Here is a 26,574-nt window from a genome sequence, read left to right as displayed (position 1 = left end):
TTACTTTGTGCAACTGATATCACTATTGTGCTGAAGTACTTAAAAGCATTGTTAGTACACAACAGGTAGCATACTTGCTTTTGATACAGAAGGCTGTGGTTTCTACTCCCACAGTATGTAGATGGATTGCTGATACTGTACTGTGTTGTACTTTAAAGGGGGTGGATGCTGCAGTCCTGAGTATGTCCTAGTAACGCCTGTTTGGTATCTCTTATGCTGTAGTTTGGCAAATAAATATTTAATTACAGTACAGTTATATACCTGTACCGTACTGTTTTGTACTTACAGTAAATTTGTTTATTTTTCCTTTTTAATGTTCATCAAAAAAAATTGAAGTTTTTTTTATCTAGTTCAATTATATGTTTGATTATCAGAACATTCTGATTATATGAATTGTCCTAGGTCCCAATTACTTCAGATAATTGACTGATAATTGCTGCTGTGGTTCAAAACTGATAAATTTGGACCAATTTTACTCAGGGTGACTCTCTATGGGAGATATGCATGAGGTGGATGACTGACCAGGTCAGTGGTACTTTAATCTCTAGTACATCACTATAACACACAATCTTAAGCAAAAGCGAAGCAGCACTGCAGCATATACAATGTTACACTGAACCCAGACATACTCAGGAAAGTGGTTTGGCACAGACATCATTAAACTGAATGACACAACGTCATGAAAGATCACATATACCCACATTGAACTCTGTCTACTTGGCAAAGCTATATGCAAAAAAAAAAAAAAAAATACATATATATATATATATATATATATATATACATACACACACACACACACACACACACACACACACACACACACACACACACACACACACACACACACACAAAAACACTCTGAATAACACCAACATTGATGCACAATCCTTATTGAAGTAATGCAACACTTAGAAAATGTAAGGCAACCTGTTGTTTGAAAAGCTACATTACACCAAAGGCCAGAAACTCAGCTCGACTTATCTGACATTCAACAGACCTTATGACAAAAACAGTAGCCGATAAACACAAAGACAAGCATCACAATAGAAAATGTATGATACCGAATGAATAAAGTCCAGAGTGATGAATACGGTCTGTCTGTTTTGCAGGAGGAGGGGAAAAGGAGTGGAAACAGCATACTGGGGATGAGATGAGAGTAGGGATAACAGAGTGTGTTGTCTGAGAGAGTGTAAATAATTGTATGGAGACAGTATGGAAATGGAACAGTAGAAGAAAAATCATGCTTCATTTAATGCAAACAAACAAGATTATCTTTGATAACTTAAAACTATATGAAAACCACACAATCCCTTCATGAGCATGTTATACCTTACTACAAAATCCATCACATAAAACTTATCAGTAGTCAACATTTTAAACCATCTAATGAACAGGGTGGCACATGTTTTTCATAGGTAGCTACTAGGCTATTAGCCCTAGGGCCTGTATAAGCCTAGCCAAAAAGGTATCCAGGCTTTCACCACCCAAGAAAATTATTTTCCTGTGCCCCTGTCGAGCAGAGCGACAGAAGTGATCCCTGGGGTGAATTTCCTATTTCCCATCCAATCATCAAGATTTTTCTTGAAGAGTGCTAATGAGGAGCTCTGTTTGACATAGATAGGTAGTCTGTTCCAGAGTATAGGAAGTCTCTGGGACAGGAATCTATTCCTCCAGCATGTTCTGTTTATTGTGGTGAGAAGGTTTAGGTCCCTAGAGCATGTAGCTCACAGGGATTGGGATCTCTTTAAGTGGAGCATGTCCAACAGCTCTGGGTTTGACATAACTTTGTATGTTAGGCAGAGATCGCCTCTGAGTATGCGACAGAGTAAAGCTGGAGTTTTTTGAGACGGTCTGCATAGGACATCTGTTTGAGGCCAGCAATCCTCTTTGTGAGGTATTTCTGTGGCCGTTCCAGTTGTTGTAGATGTCTTGTGAGGTACATACCAAAAGAGGCATTGTACTCTATAATGGGTCTAATGAGTGATGAGTAGAGGGGAATAATGACCTCTTTTTTTCTGGATGAGAAACCGTTTGTGATGAGGTGAGCCATGTAGAAGGATTTCCTGACCACTGTGGTGATGGGAGTATCAAAGGAGAGACTACTGTCCACCTGTGTCCCAAGGTCTCTTATCACACTTTTGGTGTTAAGTAGACTACCACAGAGTTTTTACCAAAGGGGATGACAATACACTTTCTGGCATTAAGCTTCAGGCCATGGCTTTGACACCATGCATCTGTCTCAGTGAGGCCCTTTTGTAGTATGTCCACAGCGTTAGGAGTTTCGATTATGGCTCCTGGTTTGCAGTCATCTGCAAACATTGTTAGCCAAAGACCTGTGTTAGCCTGTACTTCACAGAAGTAGATATCAAACAGGAGAGGACCCAGGATTGAACCCTGTGGTACTCCACTTGTCACTGGCCTGAAGTCGGATTTGGAGTCTGCTACTTTCACAGTGTGGGTTCTGTCCATGAGCCAGTTGGCAACCCATCCTGTGACATAGGGATTTATACCTAGTTTAGTGAGCTTATCGATAATTCCAGAGTGGGGGATGGTGTCGAAAGCCTTGGCGAGCTCTAGATAAGCTGTGTGAACCACCATACCTTTATCTATGGCTTTGGTGACTTCTTCAAAGAAGTCAATCAGGTTTAGGAGACATGATCTGCCTTTTACAATCCCGAACTGCGTAGGGTCCAGAGTTTGGAGATTACCAATGTCTTTGTTTATGAGTTCCATGATGATCTGTTCCATGGTCTTGCAGACCAGGCTCGTCAGGCTAATGGGGCAGTAGTTCCCAGGGTCCATCATGGCTCCCCCTTTGCGGAGTGGGATAACCGCCGTGGTGCACCATTCAGTGGGCACAAAGCCTGAGGTGAGGCTATGATTGAACATGGTACTTAGGTAGGGTGCCAGTTCATTCTGTAGTTCGTGTAGAATGCAGCCTGAGATATTGTCAGGTCCCATGGATGCTGTTTGATATCCACTGCTTCTAAAGTAAATAGTGTGGGAAGAAATAGCCAGGGAAATGTTATGGCTAGGCTTGTATAAGCCCTAGGGTCGATAGCCTAGTACCAACCTATGAACTACAACAACCATGCAGAATCCATCACATGTGATTCTTAGATAAGACGTTACATCACATAACCCATAAGATGGGTTCTTTGATCACAGACTGCGATAAACACTAAAGAAACAACAGAATGACATTACTAGCAGCAGCAAACAGAATTGTGTTTATAACCAATTTACACAGTAGCAGCAAAAGGCGACCAATGATCCATTCCTATTTCCCCCATCACCTGAATAACAGCTCAGGGTACCATGGAAGTATTCAGTTCCTGATCTCCCAGCAATCCTGTTAACTACCCTTAAAAATTCATCCAAAAGTGATTCACATACCTACCTGATATGTTGTAAGTACTCCTACCACAAACCCAGTTGCCAACGTTTGATATCCACTGCTTCTAAAGACCACTACAACAACCATGCAGAATCTCCATCAATGCGCAGTCGTAATTACATTTAACTTCGGAAGCAGTCCTCTGCCAGCATCTCCAGACAACCAACATGTGATTCGTAGGTCTCAACTGACTGGAAACTTGAGACTGACAGAAGAATATAGCAACAGTAATTCCAGAGTGATTCCTGCATGGGTTACTTTCGGTTGGGACTAAGTGTTTGAATCCAGAGAGACGGGCATAGGGAAAGTATCTTTTGAGATTTCTGCTTACAAAAAAAAAAAGCGACTGTTGATGGTCATTGTTATCTAAAGGTCATCTTGTCATTTAGTGCCATAACTAGTATCAGTCTTTGCATGTCCAGAAAATTTTTACTGTTGTCAAATGATCGCTACCTATAGTTTAAGTAGCCCTGATCTGCACTACATCATACTGAGCAGAATCATTCCTGAGCTTTTTGCCATGATCATACCATTGGTAAAATCAAATACACAGCTGGATAAATAAAAGCCCAGAGGAGAAACTGCCATAAAGGTCTTTTTCAGATCCACATTCAGCCCAGATTCAGGGATGATCTGCCACATAAAGAATAGTTGTGTAAAATCTTACCATTGATGTCCTTCTCTTCCATTTTGCAGTATTCATTACCTTTGGGTTAGACTCTGCCTAGCAACCCGAACGTCTGGGCAGTATACAAAAGCTTCAGTCACTGCAAGGTACGTGGGCCATAAAAGTGATGTCTGCATGTACCTTCCTCAGAACTGAATACCTCAGTCGGACCCCAGTCCCAAGCCAGGATAGCTGCACAAGTCCTAAGTCATCCAGCAAAGCTCCCTTTTTTTTTTTTTTTTTTAGGGGGGTAGGAGGGTGTAATAGAATACTGCAACATGGAAGAGCAGAACATCTATGGTTATGGTAGGAGTGTACACAGCTATTCTATGTCCTTCTATTCTCATGTTGCAGTATTCATGACCTTTGGGTGAGTGCCATAGTTCGAAGGAAAGAAGAAGAGGGTAGGGTGGTTTAAAACTATTTTCCCAAAATCCATGCAGGATTGCCCTAGGAAAACCTGTTCTAGATCTGGAAATGTGGTCCAGTTTGTAGTGTTTGGTGAAGATATGGACAGATGTCCAGGTAGCTGCTTTGAGAATAGAGGCCGTGTCCAGCCCCTTGAAAAAAGCTCCAGAGGCAGCCATGGCTCTAGTAGAATGGAATTTTATGTTAGAGTCCAGGTGCTTGCCATGGTAGGTATAAACAAAAGGAGATGGCTTTGGAAATCCAGGTGGAAACAGTCTGCTTTTGTCACAGCTTTCCCCAGAACCCTAGGGTGAAAGAAGACAAACAATTGCTCTGATCTCCTAAGGGATTTGGTCTTGTCAAAGTAGAATCTTAGTTGTCTGTGAACATCAAAGGAATGCAGGATTCTCTCACTGTCATTCTGGAGTTATGGAAAAAAGGTGGGGAAGTGGATACATTGGTTCAGGGACAACTCATTGACCACCTTAGGAATAAAGGACGGGTTAGTCCGTAGAGTTACCCTATCCTTGTGAAAGATTAAGAAGGGTGGGGTGACCATGAGGGCCTGGAGCTCTGACACTGTCCTGGCTGATGTCAGGGCCATCAAAAGCACAGATTTCTAAGTGCAGTACTTTAGAGAGGATGTAGCTGCTAGCTCAAATGGGGCAACAGTGAGCATCCCTAAGACATAGTTCAGGTCCCAGGATGGTGGAACTGGCCTCCTGGGGGGCCTAAGGTGTAGAACTTCTTTCAGGAATAACTTCACTTGAAATCTAGAAGCAAGTGGAGGGTCAAGAGGCAGACAAGCAGAAATAGCAGCAAGGTGAGCCTTAACAGAAGAATATGCCAACCTGCCTGCAACAATTCACAAAGATAAGACAGCACCAAGGGGACCTCTCCTTGAAATGGGGCTAGCTGTCCTTTTTAGACACCAAATGGAGAACCATTTCCATTTGGACAAATAGGATCTCCTAGTATTGGTTTTCCTGGCCTCCTGTAGGACATTTAGCATGTCCTCAGAGTAAAGGTGTCTGAAAGAGATCAAAACTCTTATCACCCACAGGGTTAGATTCAGAGATTCCAAGTGGGGATGGATTAGGGATCCCTTGTCCTGTGTGAGCAGGTCCACTTTGTGAAGTAACTTGTGATGATTGCCCCTGGCTAAATGCAGAAGGATGGGGAACCAGTGCTGTCTTGGTCAAAAAGGTGTCATCAGCAAGAATTTTGGTTTGCCCTGCTGAATTTTCATTAGGACTTTCTGTAAGAGTGGGAAGGACTGAATGTGTACACAAACACCCCCTACCATGAGATAGAGAAGGCATCTGTCACCCTCACTAGGGGGCTGGGTGCCCTGGTGCAAAATTATGGAAGTTGCCTGTTCAGAGGGGAGGCAAACAGGTCTATTTGTGGTGTACCCCACCTGTGGACTATATCCAGAAACATATCTCTGTGCAGCATCCATTCATTGGATTATGACATGGACCTGCTCAAGATATCTGCCAGTGTCTTCTGAGACGAGGGTATATAGACATCCTGCAGAATGACTCCATCCTGGACTGCCAATTCCCAGGCCTGGGGTGCAAGTCTGCATAGCAAGTATGATCTTGATCCCCAGTTTGTTCACATACCAAACAACAGTAGTGTTGCTCATGAACAACTTCAGGGGTCCTTGTTTCAGAATATGTTGGAAGGCCCTCAGTGCAAAGATGAGAGCCCTCATCTCTCTGATGTTTATGTGCTCCCTCTTGAAGGGGCCTGTCCATGTGCCTTGCACCTTCAAGCTGCCCATAACAGCTCCCCAACCCAGGTCTGAAGTATCTGTGTACATTTCCTGGACTGGAGTTAGAGGCTGCAAGGAAAGTCCTGTGTTCAGACAGACTTGATACACCCACCAAAGGATCTCCTTCCTTAAGCATGGTAGGAAGGGAATGGTGTGATCCAAGGTGTTGGGTCCATGTGGACCTCAGGTACCACTGAAGTTTCCTCATGTGGAGTCTAGCCAGTGGCAACATGGGGATTGTAGAAGCCATATGCCCTAGGAGTCTGAGGTATTCTCTTGCTGTCATTGCAGGGATGTGGATGACAGACAACAGGTATTCCTTCAGGCTTTCCACCTTTTGTGGTGGGAGGAATGCCATCATGATGTCTGTCCTGATTCTGCAACCCAGGAAGACTTGGTCCTGGGAGGGGTTTAGGCTGGATTTGGGGAAGTTGATGGTAAAACCCAGAGACTGCAGAACAGAAATGACTATCTGGAGATGGTTCTGGAGGGTACTGTAACAGTCTGCCTGGATCAGGAGGTTGCCCACGTATGGGAAAATCTGTACCCTACGACCCTGCAATAAGCTACCACTGGAGGCAGACACTTGGTGAATACCCTTGGAGCAGCAGATAGTTCAAAGGGTAAAGCAGAGAATTGAAAATGTGATGAACCCGCAGACAAGCGCAAGTATATTTTGTGTTTGGGCCAGATAGGGATATGCAGGTAGGCATGTCCAAGATAGTCAAAATGCCTGAGGCATTAGCAGTGGAAATAGAGTCTGAAGCAGGAGCATGCAGAAGGTGGGTACTTGAAAAATAGGGTTGAGGTATGAGAGATCCACGGTGGGTGTCCATGGGCTGTCCTTTCTTGGGACCAAGAAAGGTCTGAAGTAAAAGCCCCTTCCCTTTTCTGATGCAGAGAATTGTTGGATAGTCCCTTGAGACAGGAGGCTGCCCAAGACTGGCTGAAATAGGGCAGCTGGTCCTTTGGCGGCTGTGGGATGCCTCTTAAGAGTTGAGGAATGACCCAAGTCATGAAATACCCTTTTTCTATGATTGACAAGACCCACTTGTCTGAGGTCATGCTTTTCCAGAAAGGGAGACAGTGGCAGAGTCTCTGGGAAAGGGGTACAGGATCTGGAGGGAGATAAGGAGTTGGCGTCTGGGCAGTTCCCCAAACTAAAACCTCTGCAAAGACGGCAGGTGCACAGACTCAAAAAGCAATGTCAAAAACAAAACAGCCAGCACTCAACTGGAGAAAATATCTAGTTTTAATGTACAAACACAGACTGGTTTTGGCCCACAGGCCTTTTTCAATGTAAAACACATCAGTACATTTCACATCTTGTATATCATAACATAATGGAATAATGAAATCCCATTAAATAATTACTACACATGTTCATTAAGACCAGGTGGAAACAATCCCCCCAATTTCACTATCCAAGACTTTTCTTTTTTGTTCAAAACATTATGCCAACCACTATTCATTGATCTATGTCCCAACACCCTATCAATAATAATACATTTAAACATCGCTGTCTTGTGTATAATAGTATGTTTATATAAGGCATTAGCCAGATACTTATTTCTAATGCTACTTAGATGTTCTGAAATTCGCATTTTAATGGTTTAGAAGTTTGACCTACACAAAAGGTGGTGCAAGAGCAAATAGCCCAATCACTATTACAATTGCCAAACATTCTAATAGAAAAAACAGAAGCAGCCATAGGAGGCCTAAGGGCCATAAAAGCATCGAACAAACAATGAGAGAAAGCTTGCCAGTCAAGCTCTCAGGAGGTGAAGTCGCATGTTTGGTTTTCTGTTTCTTTTTTAAAGAAACAACAGGCCTAGAGGGCATAGGTCCTACGGAAGGCCTAGGTTCAGAAGTCTCACTAGCAGTGGAAGGACCAGTATGGACGTCCATGCTTTCAGACCTTGGTTTTGCGGCCTCTGGTATGGTACCCACTATACCAGAGTCGGCTGGTTCCATACATTCCTTCAGGCGTAACTAGGCCACAGGGGGAACGTCGGGTGGAAGAGATGCAGCAGTAGTAGTCTCAGGCCTGGTTACTTTGGCCTTCTTTTTCGTTGGCTTGACGGCTTGGCCAGACGGCCCTTCCATCGCAAGAGCAAGACGTTTGAGTCATTGGTTCTCTAGACAGATATCAAGGGCATGCAGATATATGTGCAGAGTCTTTGGGATGAAAGTTCGTCATTTGTTGTATTTGTACTGTTATGTTATGGAGCTTTTCTCCTCGGGCCTCCCCTGTAAATGGACCTTGTTCCAGTCGGCCTTTCCCGGTAAACAAATGTAAAATAAAATAAATAAATAAATAAAAATAAAATTGCTCAGACCTTATGGTCGTGGTTGGGCCCTAAACAGAATAGACACAGGTCGTGGGCATCCCTATGAGGGATCTGACTTCCACACTTACACTTTCCTTTTATGAATGATATGAACATGGGCAGGTATGCAATGGCCAAGAAAAAAGAACAAGAAAAAGGCCTGAATGGGGTACTTAACTTTAAATTGCAGGATCAGATGGCAGAGATGCCAGGATGAGCTGACGTTCGATTGGTGGCAGAGTAGTTCTAGGGAAGGTAAGGGCACACATCACTTTTATGGCCCATGCATCCTACGGCTAATGTCAAACATCCCACATACCTTGCAGTGACTAAAGCTTTTGTATACTGGCTGGACACTCATGTCGCTAGGAGGAAGCTAACCCAAAGGTTATGAATATTGCAGCATGAAAGTAGAAGGACATCTAATGGATCCCAGTCCCAAGGTGGCAGTCTCTTGGGGACCATCTCCAAAACCTTGGACTCCTTGCTAAGCAGTAATGCAGAAGAGTAGGATGCTGCTACCTCTCAGAACTACAGTGGACTGAAAACGTCACAGAGGATGTTTAGTCAAGATAATAGTATACACCTTCAGAGGCACATACAAGGCATCTGGCTTGGAATAGATTAAGCTGAATCCATGTGTTTCTAGTCTGCAAATCTGACATCCTTTATGAAGAGGTTTTAAAGTGCAGAATGACCCCAACTTTTTCATCATTCAGCCAAGGATAATTACTAAGGCACCTCTGGGAAGAAGGCAATGGAGGAAAATGACAGTCTCCTACAAGAGGGGTCAGAGTCAGGGAGAGAAATTGTGGGTGTGTTAAAGAATTCTTCTTAAGGAACCAAGGACCTCCTGAATTCTCAGAATCACTTCCAGGAAAGTGGGGGGTAGGGCGACCCTAACCTACCTCCATCTCCAAGTGGGGGTGGGTCTGAGTTCAGCCAGTATGCAAGACAATTGGGAGATAAAAGGAAGCAATGTGTTTTTTTTTTTTTCAATTAATTTTTGACTCCAGTATCTACCAAGCATTGGACTGATTACAATGATCTTGCCCACATGACATAGCTTTTATCATCGGACATTTTCTGTTAAGTCTCTGGTCTTCACTGGGCATTCATTAATGAGAGATCTCTCTCACCAAGAAAAGGCAAGCAAGTTATGCATCTTCATTTTTCTTCTTACTCAGCCAGTTCCTCCAGCATCCAGTTTGTTATTCAAGCCCAGGTCAGCTAAAATGTAGTCTAGTCCATACCTCTGAACCTCTCATCACAAAAAATCTGGACAAAGCCAGAAACAATGGTGAGTCAAAGGCTCCAAAATAGGGAGAAAGTTTAAATATTGCTCCTATAAACTTAAAAAGTTGCTAGAATAACAGGTTTTGCATTATTATGCATTTACTGTAGGCTATGAAGTCTGAAATTGAAATATCGGTCATTATTTCATATTATTTAGTGACTTCAATTCTCAATGATTTGCCAGAAAACCACAAATTTTATGAAGAACTGACCAAAAATATGAGGCAAAAATCTGGACAGTTGAGAGGTACGGTCAGGTTGCTTTACTCCTATCACACAATACCATCTTCCAGCAAAGGTCATTGGATGACAGAGCACCAACATATTAGGCTCAACATTCTGGAAATGGAACAGAGCCATGGAAAGCCTGCATACAAACTGGTGCTGTTGCCTTACAGTACTCTCCTAAGGCTGTGCTCCAACACCTGTGACATCAGCTCCCATCAGCCATCACACAGCAAGTATATGCTGAAATAGTAGTCTGTTTTCATGAGTTACAATGGAGAGAAAGGACCAATGGTGTATTTTCATATCTAGCTGATGTGTTGTGATTGGCTCAGATGGAGCCAAGGGAGCAGAACTCGTATACACAAGTTCAACCACAGAGCTTCTGCTGGGGAACTTGGCAGGCTACTCTATGTAAGCTGGCTGGGTGCATTCATCATTCAGACACTGACACATGGACTATTTGGTTCTGTCACCATGGAATGTATTCTCAGTGATGAATCTCAGGGTGAACTTCCCTGCTTCTCTTACTGTCTACAGACGATGTATGTTGAGTTCAGGCCTCACTCAAGGGGAAGCTCATGACTCAGAGAATGTAAGATGACTCCATGAGCAAACTTTGACAGAGGAGACTGACTGGTATCTGTACTCAAGCTCCCTTACCTTCTTCTGCTGGTCTACAACTGACCCTGGATTGTAAAGACCACCACCTTGCATATCTCTGCAATGAATATACCCAACTACTAAGCACTATCCTTAAACAGCAGATACTAGGCCTTTTGTTTCTTTTTATATATCCCACTAATGGCTGGGTTGAAGCACTGACAATTGTGACAAAGTTACACACATACATACATACAATTATTTCAAGCACTTGCATTAATGCCCTTCTAGCTTGCCAACACACCAAAACACTTGTTCCCGTAATAAGTATCCAGGCTGTTCTTAAAAATACCTAAACTAGGGCTTGCTTTAATGTAATTTGGTAGTCTGTTCCATGCATCAGCTTCTCTGTCAGAGAACCAATTAGTACACTTCTCATTCCTATAGAATCTTCTGCATAGGTTGCCTAATGATGCTCTAGTAAGTTGTGTTAACCTCAAACATTCCCAGAGGGAGTTGTCACTAAATGCCCTATATACCTGAATAAGATCTCTGTTGTACTCGTTCCAGTTTACTCATTCTTGTTTTCTTATAGGGTTTCCATACTGTTATTCCATACTCAAATTTGGGTCTAATGTAACTAACAAACAATGACTTTTTTATTTTTGATTTCCTAGACTTTATAAATCTTTTAATACAACATATAGTTCTACAGCTGTCATTAACCAATTGGTTGATATGATTAGAAAAACTCATAGCTGAATCTACCCATATACTCAGGTCCTTAAGTCTACAGTTTCAATCACTGTATGCTGTATTAAATATTCATCTTTCAACTTATGCCTACCCAATCTCATATGCTTAGTTTTTGATGTATTTATCAGCATATTATTTTCCTGTGCCCAAATGGTTAATTTAGTCAAGTTATTTTGCAGACATGCCTTATCTGTAACACATGTAATCAGTTTACCCAGTTTCAGGTCGTCTGCATAGAGACTGCAGAACACCCCAGATGAAAAAGCTAGGTCTGAAAGATACAATCTAAACAAGTAAGGGCCTAGGACAGAGCCCTGTGGGACACCCTGACTGTAACCAAGGATTTCGCCTGTCCAGCTGATGTATGATACTTGTCATGTCCTTTTTGTAAGCCATGCAGCTATCCAACTTATCAAGAGTACATCAATACCTAGTTGTACTAATTTATTGATTGGTGTTATGTGTATGACCCTGTCAAATGCTGAAGTTAAATCTATATAAATTACATCACAGCACAGTTTTTCATTCATAGCTGTCACTATATTGTTATAGAACATCATGTTACAGGTGGTAATAGATCGGTGTTTTTTAGTTGTATGCTATATGTCCTTTCTGTACGTTTGACACTTTAGACATCAAACTCAGGAAACAGCTTATGTTAGACTTGCAATACAAACTATGACAGTGATGGAAAAAAAATGGAGAGAATATGATGATGATGCACCCTGTTAGTCTGATGTGCAACATCTTGCCAGGAATTGGCTAGAGGCATGTGTGCTACCTGAACAAAGAAGTTAGAGAAAATTGTGAAGTTTGCTGAGTTAGGGGCATCAGAAGAGAAAATTCCAACACTTACTCAATGCAGAAAGTATTCAAAGTTGGACTAAATATTTGAGAATATCAGGGAACACAGGTACTCTGAGGCTAACCTTAACACTACAGGCTTCTGTACCATGAGCGAAAATGATGCAAAACTTGTAAAGGCTGAATTACAACCAGTATTCTGATATGCTGAAATTACCACAGAAGGAAAAAAGCACTCCTTGAATAATGATGGTACACAGAATCTAATGTACACATCAAGGAGGACTGATGATTAACTTTACTGCTCAAGGTTCAACACAAAGTAAACACTGTTAGTCTGTCGAATATGGGCAACAAGCGGCTTTATATTATACCTGACAGGTAGGTCCTAAACAGTTATGGTGGTGTAACCCCATGCACACATTAACAACTGAGCCATCTAATACAGCATAACATAATCTAATCTTACTGTGTTCTTAAATGGCCTTACATTGCACACAACTTCAATATGGCACATGTAACAGCAGTATCAGTCCCCCCCCCCCCCCCCGAGTACCTCATTTTATTTTATTTAAAAAGAAGTTATGTACTTACCATAATATTCCATCTGTGTTGTCCATTTTCATTCCTCCTCAACTGTTAGGTCCGGATCTGATCCTTGGATCTGACTTGACTACTACTTTAGCTCGTGTCCACCAAAAAGCTCTCAAGCTCCTTCCTTACCCACAATGTACCAACCCCTAACACACCTCAGATTTTGTTTGCTGTTTTTACATAAAATAAAAAGAACTACTATAAACATCCTACAGAATAAGCCGTATCTGGATCTCAACATTAAGGACTGTGGTGTCCTTATAAACACTTGTTCTTCCTGAAATCCACTGTTAAAAAGGTTGAGGGGTGAGGAAGAATGAAAATGGACTACACAGACTGAACATTATGGCAAGTACATAACTTCTTTATCTGGTGGTATCAATTTTCATTCTTTCCTCAACTGTTGGGAAAGAGTCCCCAGCTAACTAAATCCTGGGTAGACTCTAAGGAAGAGTATTCCTGAGCGCAGTTGAGCCAAAGGTTGCTCTTCCCCTCAAGACCAGATCTAGTCTGTAATGAGTAATAAAGGTATGAGGATTATCCCAATTTGCAGTTGCATATGTCGTCCATGGAAACCCTTGATAGGAACACTGAAGAAGTTGCCATGGACCTAACTGAATGGGCTCTTAGAGGTTTTGGTAAGGATAGACCCAGCTTGTTGTAGATAAATTATATGCAATCCGTAAGCCATCTGGCTAAAGTTAACTTTGCAACCAATTTTCCCCAATTTAAAATCTGCAAAGGACACAAGTAATTGATCAGTCTTCCTCATATCTCTTGTTCTATGCAGGTAAAAATGCAATTGCCTGTGGACATCTAATAAATGTAAAATACGTTCACCTTTGTTTGTAAATTTAGGAAAGAATACTGGCAAATTAATGGACTAGTTAATATTGGATTCTGACACCACCTTAGGAAGGAAAGAAGTGTTGGGACATAATGTTACTTGGGAGGTTTAGCAGACAAGGCATGAAGTTCTGTCTAGCAGAAGTAATGTCTACTAGAAAAAGTTTTCCAGGTCAGGAATTTAAGATCACATTTAGCTGCTGGTTCAAAGGGAGAATGAATTAAAGCCTGCAGTACTAAATTTAAATCCCGTGGAGGAGTTGGATCTTTACATGGAGGTCTTAGCATGAGTGTCTCTCTCAAAAAGGCTTTACAGAGCTTAGATGAAGCCAGGGAAGAATTTTTAAATCCAACATGGAAATTAGAGATTGCTGCCAAGTGAACTTTAATTGTTGAGGAGCTAGCTCCCTCATTAAAAACTGTTGCCAAAAATTCCAGCACAGTTTGTACAGGAGCTGAGAAGGGTTAAAGTGGTTCGGCTGTGCAGAGAAAATAAACCTTTTCCATTTGTTTTTGTAACGTTTTCTTGTAAAAGCCTTATGAGAAGATAAAAGTATGAAACAGACAAGGAAAGACAGCATCTGTTGTCTGGCTATTAAGGGAACTGGAGAGACCACGCTGTTAGCTCGAGGTTTGAGAAATCTGGATGTATCATGCCTGTTGGGTGAAACAGGAAGTATGGAACTGGACTCAGAATACAAGGTGGGTAAAGCAGAAGAGGCTAAAGGAATGGGAAATAAATCTCCTGAGGCTAGTAGGGAGCAATGAGCATGACCTTGTCTTCAACTGGGCAGCTTTCTGTAGAAATATGGGAATTAGAGGAGTTGGGGGGGGGGGTAAGCACAGAAAAGACCAGTGAGCCAATCATGGCATAGAGTATTCCTCAGTGATTACCCACGGTGGAGGGACCAGGGCAAAAAAGCTGCTGCATTTTTTGTTTAGGGAAGATGCAAAAAGATCACAGCAAGCCTGGCCCCATTGACAGAAAAATAATATCTGTCACTTTTCTGTTGAGAGACCACCCGTGAGGTAGCAGAATGGACCTGCTCAGTTTGTCTGCAATCATGTTGGACTCCCCCAGAATGTGTGTTGCTGCCACACTCTGAGGGCTTCTCGACACAAGGGGGTAAGACTTGGTTCCCCCTTGTTTGTTGATGTACCAAACTACTGATATGTTGTCTGTCTGGATTGCAACTGTCTCGAAAGGGAGTGTGTCTTAGAATGCCTGCAATGCGAAGAGCACTGCTCTCAGTCCCAGGACATTGATATGCATGTTGGCCTCTTTGGAGGACCAAGTGCTTTGGACTGTTTTCACCCGGAAGTGCCCACCAACCAATATGCGATGCATCCATGGTCATTATAGCCTTGGGCTGAGGAAGGATGAAAGGACAGCCTTGTAGAACCTGAGCTGATCGAATCCACCACCAAAGGTATTTCCTGCATGCCCATGGGATTCTTATATATGCTGAACTGGATAAGCAATTTACAAAGAAACAATTGGAGGTTATATGTATGTCTCCCAAATATGCAACAAAGTCTAGATGATTTAGGATTTTTGCTTGGAAGTGCTTGCACATGTATTTTTATACCTCAAGTAAACTCCCAAAAAAATTTCTTCAGGTAGATTGCAAATGTTGGAGGTGTTACAAGAAAGAAAGAGGTAAATGGGAGGAAGCAGGACAGTTTAACCTAGGACAACAATCCAACCCCAATGCAACTGTATACACTTTCATATGTATATTTTCATTTATTGTTTATGAGAATATTTTCTGGACAGTCTGACCCCGGAAATTTGACCCCAAATAAGTTTTAATAAAAGCTTTTTTGTAATACGTAAATAATAAAGTACACAATAATTAAATTAACAGTTTTGAATTTTTTTTTATTATGTTAATAGTAATTTAATCTATTATTTAATAGGTTGATATTAATTTAATTAATAACCAGTTTTAACATATTTAAAATAAAAATAACGTTTCAATTAAATATATTTAAATATGTTAATATTAATTTATTTAATCTATTATTTTATTTAATCTATTATTTAATGTGTTAATAATAAATTTATATTGTTGTTTTAATACAATCCAGTAGATGGCAATAGCTAAATTTCCTCTTTTGTTGTGATGAATCCTTACTGTACTGGCCATACTTCTTGCTCTACTTGTCCTTATACTGTTCTTGGAGGACACCAACGGGATATTCAAGCAGATAGCTCAACCTGCTATCTCTTTTAGTCCCTGTTAGTTGATACAGCCTCAAAAAAAATCAGAAATGCAGCTTTAAAAAGTAATCCACTCAACTGTTTTACCTCTTAGACTGGCTACCTTTCCGTACTGTTTTACTTTCACTTTGAAAACCAAGATGAAAATCCTCTAGCTGGCTCTTAAATGATAATGTCACATCTGCCAGAGCTCTTGCTGTAGTTACAGGGATGTTTCCTCCCCCAAAGTGACAACAGCACTGCCTGATTGATTTGCATGCTCTGTAGAAGTGCTAGTGGCCCTCCCACATTGTGATGTCAGAGCTGCCTTGCCCAGCCCCCTACACCCTATAAGGGTGAACAAAAGTCTCACTTCTGTTGACTGTCTATAACAAATTTATGTGAAATCTTTTGAAGGTGTTGCCAGTTCTGGGATTTGGGAGGCTGCATTTTTGAAGCCAGTAATCATTTTATGATAAATCTCTCTATCAAACTATAATGGCAAGTGCTAAGTAGCTGTCTTTGCTGGGCATGCATGCATGGCAATAGCTGGGATTGAATCCAAGTTTACATCTTTGTACAGCACAGAGGCAAGTGTGTGTGTGTGTGTGTGTGTGTGTGTGTGTGTGTGTGTGTGTGTGTGTGTGTGTGTGTGAATGCAAGCAAGGGGCAAGTGTGTGTGTGTGTGTGTGTGTGTGTGTGTGTGTGTGTGTGTGTGTGCACGGACATGTGTGTGTGAATGCAAGCAAGGGGCAAGTGTGTGTGTGTGTGAATGTAAGCAAGGGGCAAGTGTGTGTGTGTGTGTGTGTGTGTGAATGCAAGCAAGGGGCAAGTGTGTGTGTGTGAATGCAAGCTAAGGGCAAGTGTGTGTGTGTGTGTGTGTGTGTGTGTTATAGTGTATCATTTGTTAGCTATTTAACCAAACAGGGAAGAAAAATAAGTGAGAGTTTGAAGCTTTGCAAAGCAGTGATTATTCCCAGTGCTATGGAGCTTGGTTCTAAATTTGACAGGAGTGCAACAATAAAAGTCTCCCACTGTAAGGAAGGAAAGGCTGACAAGAAAACAGTACATTAGTCTGGTCACCTGCTGTGAGCTGTCAATCACATGCAGATAACAGGTCAAATTATCCTGAGCTCTTTGACAGCTATGGAAGGTAGGTGTGAAGGGGGAGGGGAGATACCTTAAAGAACTAGATTTCAGCCTTCACAAAATAAATCAAGTTAGCATTTCTAAGAAGAAAGAGCAATAAAATGCACTTTTCAATTCTGTTCTGTAGCATTTGCACTGCTTGTGTCTGAAGTAGTCATGGAAAAAGGATAACAAAAGTAGGTGAAGTAGGTGACTATAACACAGCAATGAATGCCTGTAAAATCAGTGCCAGTGACAGGAGCTTTAGGGAAAAAGTGGCAGACATGAAGCAATTTTTTTGGTGACATTTTGGGATACTTAGAGGCAGACTAAACAATCAGAATTATTTCAAGATGACAGACCCCATGTGGACAGAGTCAGAAATTGTGTATAAAAATATATAAAAAGCTTTAAATAGTCCCAGAGTGGTGTTAAAATGTAGGAAACACCAAACCATGATGAAAGAAACATGTCGTTTGAGTCTGTGGGTGCGGTTCTCCTTTAATTTGCACTTTTTTCTAGAAAAATAATTATTCAACTATTTATGCGATACATTTACTTTCTTCCTAGTTTTTTGTGCTATGTTTCCTTTTTATGTTTCTAAAATGCTTTCTCAATTGATGTCTTTAGCTTTTGAGAGCATCTGCACACACAGGTTATTAAAATGTTAATGACGTGACATTAAACATGACAGCTTATGTGCTACGATTCCTTTACAGCTTAGTTGGTTTTGTCCTTGTTTCTTTATAATATTTTTAAAATGCTTACACAAGTTTTTTAGGTTGTTCGATCGCCTATATATCAGAAATTAAAATGTTAATTACTTCATTTTCTTTTATTTTAAGCCACTACATTTTAAGGGAGTTTTTAGCTTCTTTTTGTTTTGTAAGATTATTTTTTCTCTGCTGTTGTTCTCGATGTGCAAGTAATGTTAATGTTGTAGTTTAAGTTAAAGTTGGACTTGCTTTTGTTTCCATTTTTTTTCCCACATCTTTTTTTTTTTTCTTTTGTTTAAGTTATACACATTTAAATGCAGTAGTGTATGACTTTAACTGGGGTCAACTCATCCAGGGTCAAAACATCCTGTACCTAAATGGGAACATATTCTTTCAAAGAGTAATGATTTTTTGAGCTGTGACACAGGATCTGAATTGCCTAGACATAGTAATGCCTTGCTGAGTTTAATTCTGGAGGCTGCCAAAAAAGCAATTAAAAGAAAATGGAAATCACAGTCTAAACCAACTATATTAGAAATAGTGAAGAAAGTAAGAGATTTAAAAGAACTAGAAGTGGGACCTTTAGAAAAGGGTAGGAGCAAATTACATATAAAAATGGGAACTGTGGGAACAATACATGCACAATAATGTTTTGGATGAAAAATGAGGCTTAAGGGAAGGCAGGAATTGAATGAGCTATGTAATGTTCGATTGACAATTACTGCGCAGAAAATTATATGTGATGTATAATGTTTGCTAATGAAAATGTCAATATGGTTTGATTTCATTTATAAAACTGTATGATTGCCTATGTGATAAGTGATAATTCAATACACATTTTTTATTTAAAAAATACATACAGAAAATTAATTCCTTAACATTCTGTTACTTATTATGCAAATTGTAACTCACTAAATTTAGCTTGTGTGGCAAGTTAAGTGAGATGTATTTTATGAAGTTACAAGACATATGAAGACATTTAAGAGCACTATAATGTTATTGGAAGGATGTACATTAGATAAGGGAACTCAACCAGGTATAGGATCACATTTACACGTTGCTGTATTTCAGTACATGTATTCAGCTGCGTGGTCATGGGACTTAGAGAAGAAGGAAATGTTGAGATCAATTGTTTTTTAACAAATGTTCTTTTATTTTTCCCCAGGTTTGTATGACTTCAGAAGTAGAATATGGAGAGACTGGGGGCTGCTGAGCAACAAACTCACACTGGAGGGTATACGAGGCACAGTGCATCTGCAAAATATATTTTCTACATTCTGCACTATTTTTACAGCAATTTTTAACCTTATAACCTTACAATTTTGTTCAGTTCAGATATAACACCGATGTTTTGGGTCTTACCTAAGAGATGCCATGTTTCAAAACAGATCCATTAGATAAACGTACTACTGGCAGTGCGTTTAAGGCGCTTTACCATGTTGTGATCCTGACAGTGGAACTGACCTTTGTAGACACTAGACAAACTTAACATGACTGTGATACCAGACACTAACAGTGTAATTAGTTTAAAACACAGTGCTTTAAAATACTAATGGCTTACGTCAGTATATGTAAATTGCTGGGGATTATTTAATGCATCTTAGAAAGTAAGAAGGCATGAAAGTTTGCACATTATTTTAAACATGCAGTAAAAGATTTTGGAGTTTTAACTGGCTGCCATGTTTCTTTTTCTATTATGCCCTTCCCTGGGGGGCAAATTACTCACAAGGATACCAAAATGTGGAAACAGAGAGAAGCAACAAAGAAAGGACCCTATATTTACTTATGTTCACAAGGTGCAAGTGCTTGTTTTCAGGAATGACCAGTGAGTATTCTTCTGGTTAAGTGACTTTTGCCGCAGTCACAAGATACTTACACGGATATAAAAGGTATCAAAACCCCAGAGTAAAAAAATGAGTTTATTATCAGCTGAGAGCCTTAACTCCATGTACTGCCCAGCAAGATCCTTATAATGCAGCAGTCTATTAAAAGTCCTGCATCCAATCCAATTGTCAACAGTGGTCCCAGTTACCATGATATATATTTTTTCCTAGTTTGCTACAGAAGAGTAATTACGTATGATCAACCAACTACAGCTTTAAGATGCATTTCTTTTTTTTTGTCATCTGTAAAGTCAAGAACAGTCTACAGCTGCTATTACAGACTGACATGAGCAGTCAGAGTCGTCAAAGGGCAAACAGATGGTAGTAACAAAAATGCAGCTCAATTTCAAAAAACAGTTCCACTTACACCTTTTCCTTTCTGATGCAGAATACATTAAAGCACAATTCCAGTCTTCACAACTGCTTAAACATGTTTGCAGCATAACCCCTTTAAATAGCGCATACTAACAGAAAGGGTAAGATGCTATGAACTGTGCTGTCCAGTACAAAGATTCCATATTCATCCTCAGTAATGGAAATAAAGGCTTAACCTAAAAAAAACTGCTACCACTTTCTTACTATATTGAATCCACTAGTATTAATTACTCTTGTTTATCATCTTAAACTGTTTAGGTACCAAGAAACATTTAAAGATAAAGATACAAAAACAAACAGAAATCCAAAAAAGGCACTGACATAAATCAATCTAACATCCTATAAAATGAATTAACTTTATCTGAAAGCAATTTCAAATATATCAATCAGCTGAATGAGAAAGTTTCTGACAATGTTAATTACTGTTGAATTTATATCAGTGAAATGCATCCAAACAAATTAATGTAAAATCAAAGTGGAATCACTGAACATGCCACAATGTCTTGAGAACCAGACTAACTATAGCTTTCTTACTCCAGAATAAAGCAGTTTTGTAATTCTTAAAGGCAGAGGCGACATTTCTGTACTCTTAAAACTATGTGCTGTGTGTCCATGTCAACTTACTGAAAAGCAATATATTGCAAGTCATAATACTGAATGTACAATTATGAAATGTAAAAATATTGAAATCAAAATACCTACTCTATATATGTAGAGAGCCAGACCCCCCCCCCAATTGTCTGCACCCATGTTCACACTCATTTCAGAGTTTCACTAACAAGGGAGTGAAATTCTTTGTGAACTGACTGTGTACTTGTGGACTTTGTGTGTATGTAACACGTTAGCTGGTATTTTGAGTTCAATATTGTAAAACTTCAACATTTCAGAATTTTGAAAACAGTATTACAGTGTTCAGTTCTGTACAATAAGTTGTCACATACCTGTGCTGTGTCCCATTATAATGTTGAAAAGTATGATTCTACTTAATGAGTACAGTTTACAAATGTGCATACATAATTAAAAAATTACCTCTTCACTTCCAAATACTATTTTGAAACATCTGCCGATAGTTTGCAAGTACTTAAAAAAGCCGACTTTTAGTCATTCTATGTTCTGCTACATCCCATGTTAAAATCAGAACTGAATGGAAGCTGTAGGTTGTTTCGACAATATAGAGTGAAACACAGAAGTTCTCTATATAATTTTACATTTAATGTACTGAGCACAAAGTTCAAAACGTTGTGTAAAGAGTAACTAGTGACTTGGAAATAAAACAGTACATATGGAATACAATGGAACAATTATAACACAAGACAGGCAGGGCCGGCCTTAGCTGAAACGGCGCCCTAGGCGAAGTACTGCTCTGGCACCCCTTAAGCCCCACCCACACCGAACTCAAGGAACACCCCTATTTGAGCCACACCCGCTAACTTTGGGATCCTAAAAACAGAGATGGCTAACTTCACGGCACGCATGCAAATGGAGAATAGTTGCGTGACTGCCAAATCATATACCAATGCATTGTACAAGCACATACACAAATGCATGCATCTCACCATACCCAATAGAACCACAACACTCTCCTCCAAAAAAAGGAAGCCAATCTGGTGGTCCCCTGCCATAAACAAACTCTATAACAGAAGGAGGAAACTGATGCAGAATAAGGTGAAGTCACAAGACCGGAAAAACTCCCTTATCTGCCTCAACAAAAAGTTGAGATCCCTCATCAAATACTCTAAAGCTAGCTATGAAAACAGAATTGAGCAGATAGTAAAGACAACCACAAGGCCTTCTATTGTTATGTAAAGAATCTCCACTGTAATACCCAGATTTGCTCTGAGCTACTGCACAATGGTACCTCCTATACTGAGCCAACAGATATTGCCAGTATACTGGCCAACAGATTCAGTGCCAACTTTACCCCGCCCCCAAAGGACCAATCACAATACCAGTAGATTGGCAGGCACCCAGTATTACTGCTGCACAGGTTAAAACAGCACTGTCCAATGCCAAGAATACAGCTTCTATGGGACTGACAATATTCCTGGTTGTGTTCTACATGAACTACAGAATGAACTGGCACCTCACCTGTGTGCCCTGTTCAATCACAGCCTCACCTCAGGCTTTGTCCCTGCCGAATGGCGCACTGCTACAGTCATCCCTCTCCACAAAGGAGGAGCGAATACAGACCCTGGGAACTATCGCCCCATTAGCCTGAAGAGTCTAACATGCAAAGCTATGAAACGCATAATCATGGACCTAATAAACAAGGATATAGGGAATCTCCAAACACTGGATCCCACACAGTTTGGTTTTGTGAAGGGTAGATCATGCCTGCTCAACTTGGTTCACTTCTTTGAGTCAGTCACCAGACCATGATCTGGCCAAGGCTTTTGATACCATTCCCCAACTCAGGAATCACAGAAAAACTCACTAAGCTTGGCATCAACCCCTTATAGCACTAGGTGGGTTGCAAACTGGCTCACAGACTGCCGATTAGTCATAAGTAGAGTCCCACAGGGTTCGGTCCTGGGTTCTCTCCTGTTTGGTATCTACTTCTCTGTAGTCCAGGCCAACACGAAGGGACTCTGGCTGACAATGTTCGCAAACAATTGCAAGTTGGGAGCTATTATTAACTCCGCAAGTGATGTTGACATGCTACAGAATGATCTCACTTTGACCAACAACTGGTGTCAGAACCATAGCCTTAAGCTCAATGCCAAAAAATGTGTTATCCCCTTTGGGAAAAACCCAGTTCCCATGAATTACCACACTGATGGTAGTCCAGTGAGATCTGGGAACACAGGTTGACAGCAACCTCTCTTTTGATCACCACATTGCCACTGTGGTCAGAAAGTCCTATGTGGCACAGCTCATTACTAAGGGGTTTTGCATGCAGGAAGAAAGAGATCATTGTTTCCCTCTACTCTTCCCTCATTAAGTCAATCATCGAGTACAATGCCCCATTTGGCATGTACCTCACTAGACACCTGCAACAACTGGAGAGGCCGCAAAACATACCTCACAAAGAGGAGATCCTAGGCCTTAAACACTTGTCCTATATGGACAGACTCAAAAATCTTCCAACTAGTCTCTGTCTCATATCGCCTACTAAGAGGGAATCTCTGCTCGACTTACAAAGCCATGTATAGCCCAGCTCTGTTAGAAATGCTACATCTAAAAGAAATCCCAATCCCTCCGCACCACACACTCCAGAGACCTCAACCTCATTATCACAATTAACTGAACATGTTGGAGGGACAGGTTCATAACACAGAGACTGCCTATGCTATGGAACAGACTTCCCATACATGTCAAGCAGAGCACCTCGCTGACCCTCTTCAAGAGAAATCTTGATGAGTGGATGGGTAACAGAAAATTCACCCTGGTGATAACTCCAGTGGCTCTACTCGACGGAGGCACTAGGAACTATGGTCAGATGGCACTATGCCAAGGTAATCTTATGGCTAGGCTTGTAAAGGCCACAGGGACATTAGCCTAGCACACACCTATGAACCTAAAAATCTGTGCCTGCCTTTCCCAGATGTTTGTGTGTGTGTGTAAAACAAATCTCCAAGATTGTGTGTCACAGCTACTTGGGCAGGGACACTAAGTACTGGCTGGACAGAGTGTTGGAGTACTTGGCTTGGAACCCTGGTTAAGGACTCAACTCTTACTGGTCATCTGGAGAAAGAGGGAGAAACTGTGTGCTCTTAGGGGAAATTGCACTTGATGCAAAGAGCGGCATCTGGAAATAGTGTGTGTACTTGTCATCCTCTCAGGGTATCTCCCCCACTATTTTCATTGGTGAGGACTTCGGCTCCTTGATTACTTGTCCAAGGGTGGGACATCACAGCCCTAGGGTTAGCACCTGTCCCACTTTGCGAGGGACAGTCCCTCTTTGGGAAGTTGTGTCCTGCAAAAAAATTGAAAAAAATGGCAAATGTCCGGAGATTTTAAGGACACAATTATTTCCTATATTTTTATGTAATAGCTGCATAAAATAGTTTCTGTGTCTGAAACATCTAAATGTTATAAGAAACAGAATAAGCAACTAAAATGCTACAGGAATAAGTTTTTATTTAGTCAAAAAAGTGAAGTTATACCCTTCATACTGGACATGGCTATGTTTCGCCCTACAAAATCTGACATTTGTACCAAAAATGTCCAACTTAGGCATTTGAAAAGGCGGCAACCCTACACAGCCCCAATGAAAACATTTTGTGGCAAACAGCTCTGACAGGTGCAGAAATTCAAAGCTAGATTTTTTTTTCCCCATCATTTGTCTGTAGTGGTCCTTTAATGCATACAGTACTATTTTACAGTGTCCCTGTTTCAGTTAACAGCTAAGCTGCTGTGCATCATCAGCGTTCGTCTTACTTCAATGACAGTCTTATCGCAGTTAGTGTATATAGTGGCACAAATGCCTCTTCTACCAAACATCCTGTGCCTTTTCCCAAGTGACTTACTAAAACATGTACTGCATTCAGCCTGGCAGATATTCAGCATTACAATCCTCAGCAACCACATTATTAAAATCCACACACTTTAGCTACAGTTGAATGTATATACATCTAGACTGAGAAGGACACAACTGACGATTTACCGACCATTGAAATAAACGGAATTACCAACTGCAGCCGAGGATTTGCAGTAGCGAGCACCGCCCATGCCTATGATTAATCCACAATATGTGTATACCCATAAAGATGTACATGCTGGAAAGGTTCAAAAGGACTTCTAGCGTAATAAAAACATACGCTGGAGAAATCGCCGACTTAAAGCGCAATGACTACAACTAAATACAACCAAAAAGTAACAAAACCAAGCGAATCCTCCGTGGTAGAAGTAGGCGGGGGACTAGAGGATGGCCCGAATTTCCAATGCTAGGACTGGCTTGCTGAATGCACACAGACTTCCACTTAGTTGTTAGTTTCAAAATAAGCGGGATGGGATACATACCACTCTTTAAAAAAAGTTTAAAAACAACTAAAAAAGCTTTACAAATAGATAAAAATTTCACCTGATCTGACAACCCTAGTATGTAGCAGGATTTCACTTTACAAACTGGGAATTAATTTGAACACCACCCCTACTTGAAAGGCGTCTAGCTGCTCATAAATACCGTCTTGCTTATTACCCATTGCAAGCTCGTGGTTTCCGTGACTGTGAGTGCATTACAGAAGTGGGGCCGGGCGCAATGCTGACAAGTGAAGATTAGGGCCAGGCTCAATGCTGACAAGTGATACAAGTGAAAAGTGAAATTGCACCCTTTCTAATGCCGGCCTTTATGGCGCCCTAGGCGGTCGCCTAGTTCACCTATGCCTATGGCCGGCTGTGAAGACAGGAGTAACATTTAATTGTTTTTTACCAAAAAATATTCTTATAATGTGTTTCCATTCCATCTTTACTAATTATACCAACCTCTGAGGAAAGAGAACATTTGGTCTTTCTGGAAAGCCAAGTATTGTACGTCTTCATGGTACTGCAACCTCAGAGTTACTATATATAGTATGCATGGTTGGAGGAAGACAAGTTTAGGGCATAACATCTTCAAAAGTATTTAGACAACGATCTGGGATATACTTTTCTTTTTCACTAGTTGCTATTTTGTCTTAGAGCCTGCCAATCATCCAACTTCCCCCAATAACATATGGCCCATTTGTTCCCCTATCTAGTAATTCCATCTGGTCTTAGGGCAAAAGCTGTCTGGAGGGGCTGTCATTCAAGCAAACATAAGGGTATATTTCTCCAGCCTTATGAAGACCAGCAGCGTCCACTACTGCCTGTCCACTAAATAGCTTACTGATACTACCCCACGAACTATCCTGACTGGCAGCTTGTGGGCCCACAGAGAAAGGTCTGCTTTCACCACTAAACCTCTCTGCAGACTCAAGACTCACCAAATGGCTTGCAATTTCCCAATATGTTATTACTCTCCCAATCTGCTGAGGGCTCCACAGTGAAGCTCCCATTAATTTGAACAGTTAGCCATTTCTATTAAGCTCTATATCCCACTCCAAATGCTGATGTCAGTGGTGCATCAAAGCAGGGTATCCAATGCCCTCCCCTTGACTTCTCTGTTCACACACACAGATACACACTCCCCCCATGAGAGCTATCATTGCCAACTTGATGTTACCCTGGTCAACTGCCAACCATTTGCTAGGAGCAAGAGCTGACTGACAATCACATCTCCTTTCCTCATCATGTAGTCTGCAGGTTGGCAAAAGCCTCTCGCTACACCCCCCCTGGCTCGGCTCTTTCAGTGCTCAAGCTACTACTCAAACTTGGGTAATCTGTCTCTCAGTAGGGCTTTAGCCTCTATGCTGCAAAACCTGGCTCTGGGATGTCCTTTTTCAATGTTTGTAAGTTCTTGCAAAATGAACTGGCATGTATAGGATGCTACAGAAAGTACCCTGTTGAAATAACTGGTAACCAAGAAGGGAGCTAGAGTCAGTATCAAGGAATTTTTATATGGTTTCACAATTCATAAAATAAATCTCCTCATACACATGTAAATGAAACAGAAAAGAAGTAAATGGTTCTTTAAATTTTCA

General features: G+C 40.9%; 1 protein-coding gene across 1 annotated transcript in view; it reads right to left on the bottom strand.

Moving 5' to 3' along the window:
* MMS19 (MMS19 homolog, cytosolic iron-sulfur assembly component) overlaps positions 1-26,574 on the bottom strand; it is a 2,295,919-nt gene that overhangs the window by 429,167 nt on the left and 1,840,178 nt on the right. The window lies entirely within an intron of this gene.

Source organism: Protopterus annectens, chromosome 14.part0 (genome assembly GCF_019279795.1).
Source record: "Protopterus annectens isolate FY-2018-M chromosome 14.part0, PAN1.0, whole genome shotgun sequence".
NCBI classification, from domain to species: domain Eukaryota; kingdom Metazoa; phylum Chordata; order Ceratodontiformes; family Protopteridae; genus Protopterus; species Protopterus annectens.
This window is presented reverse-complemented; position numbering and strand designations above follow the sequence as displayed.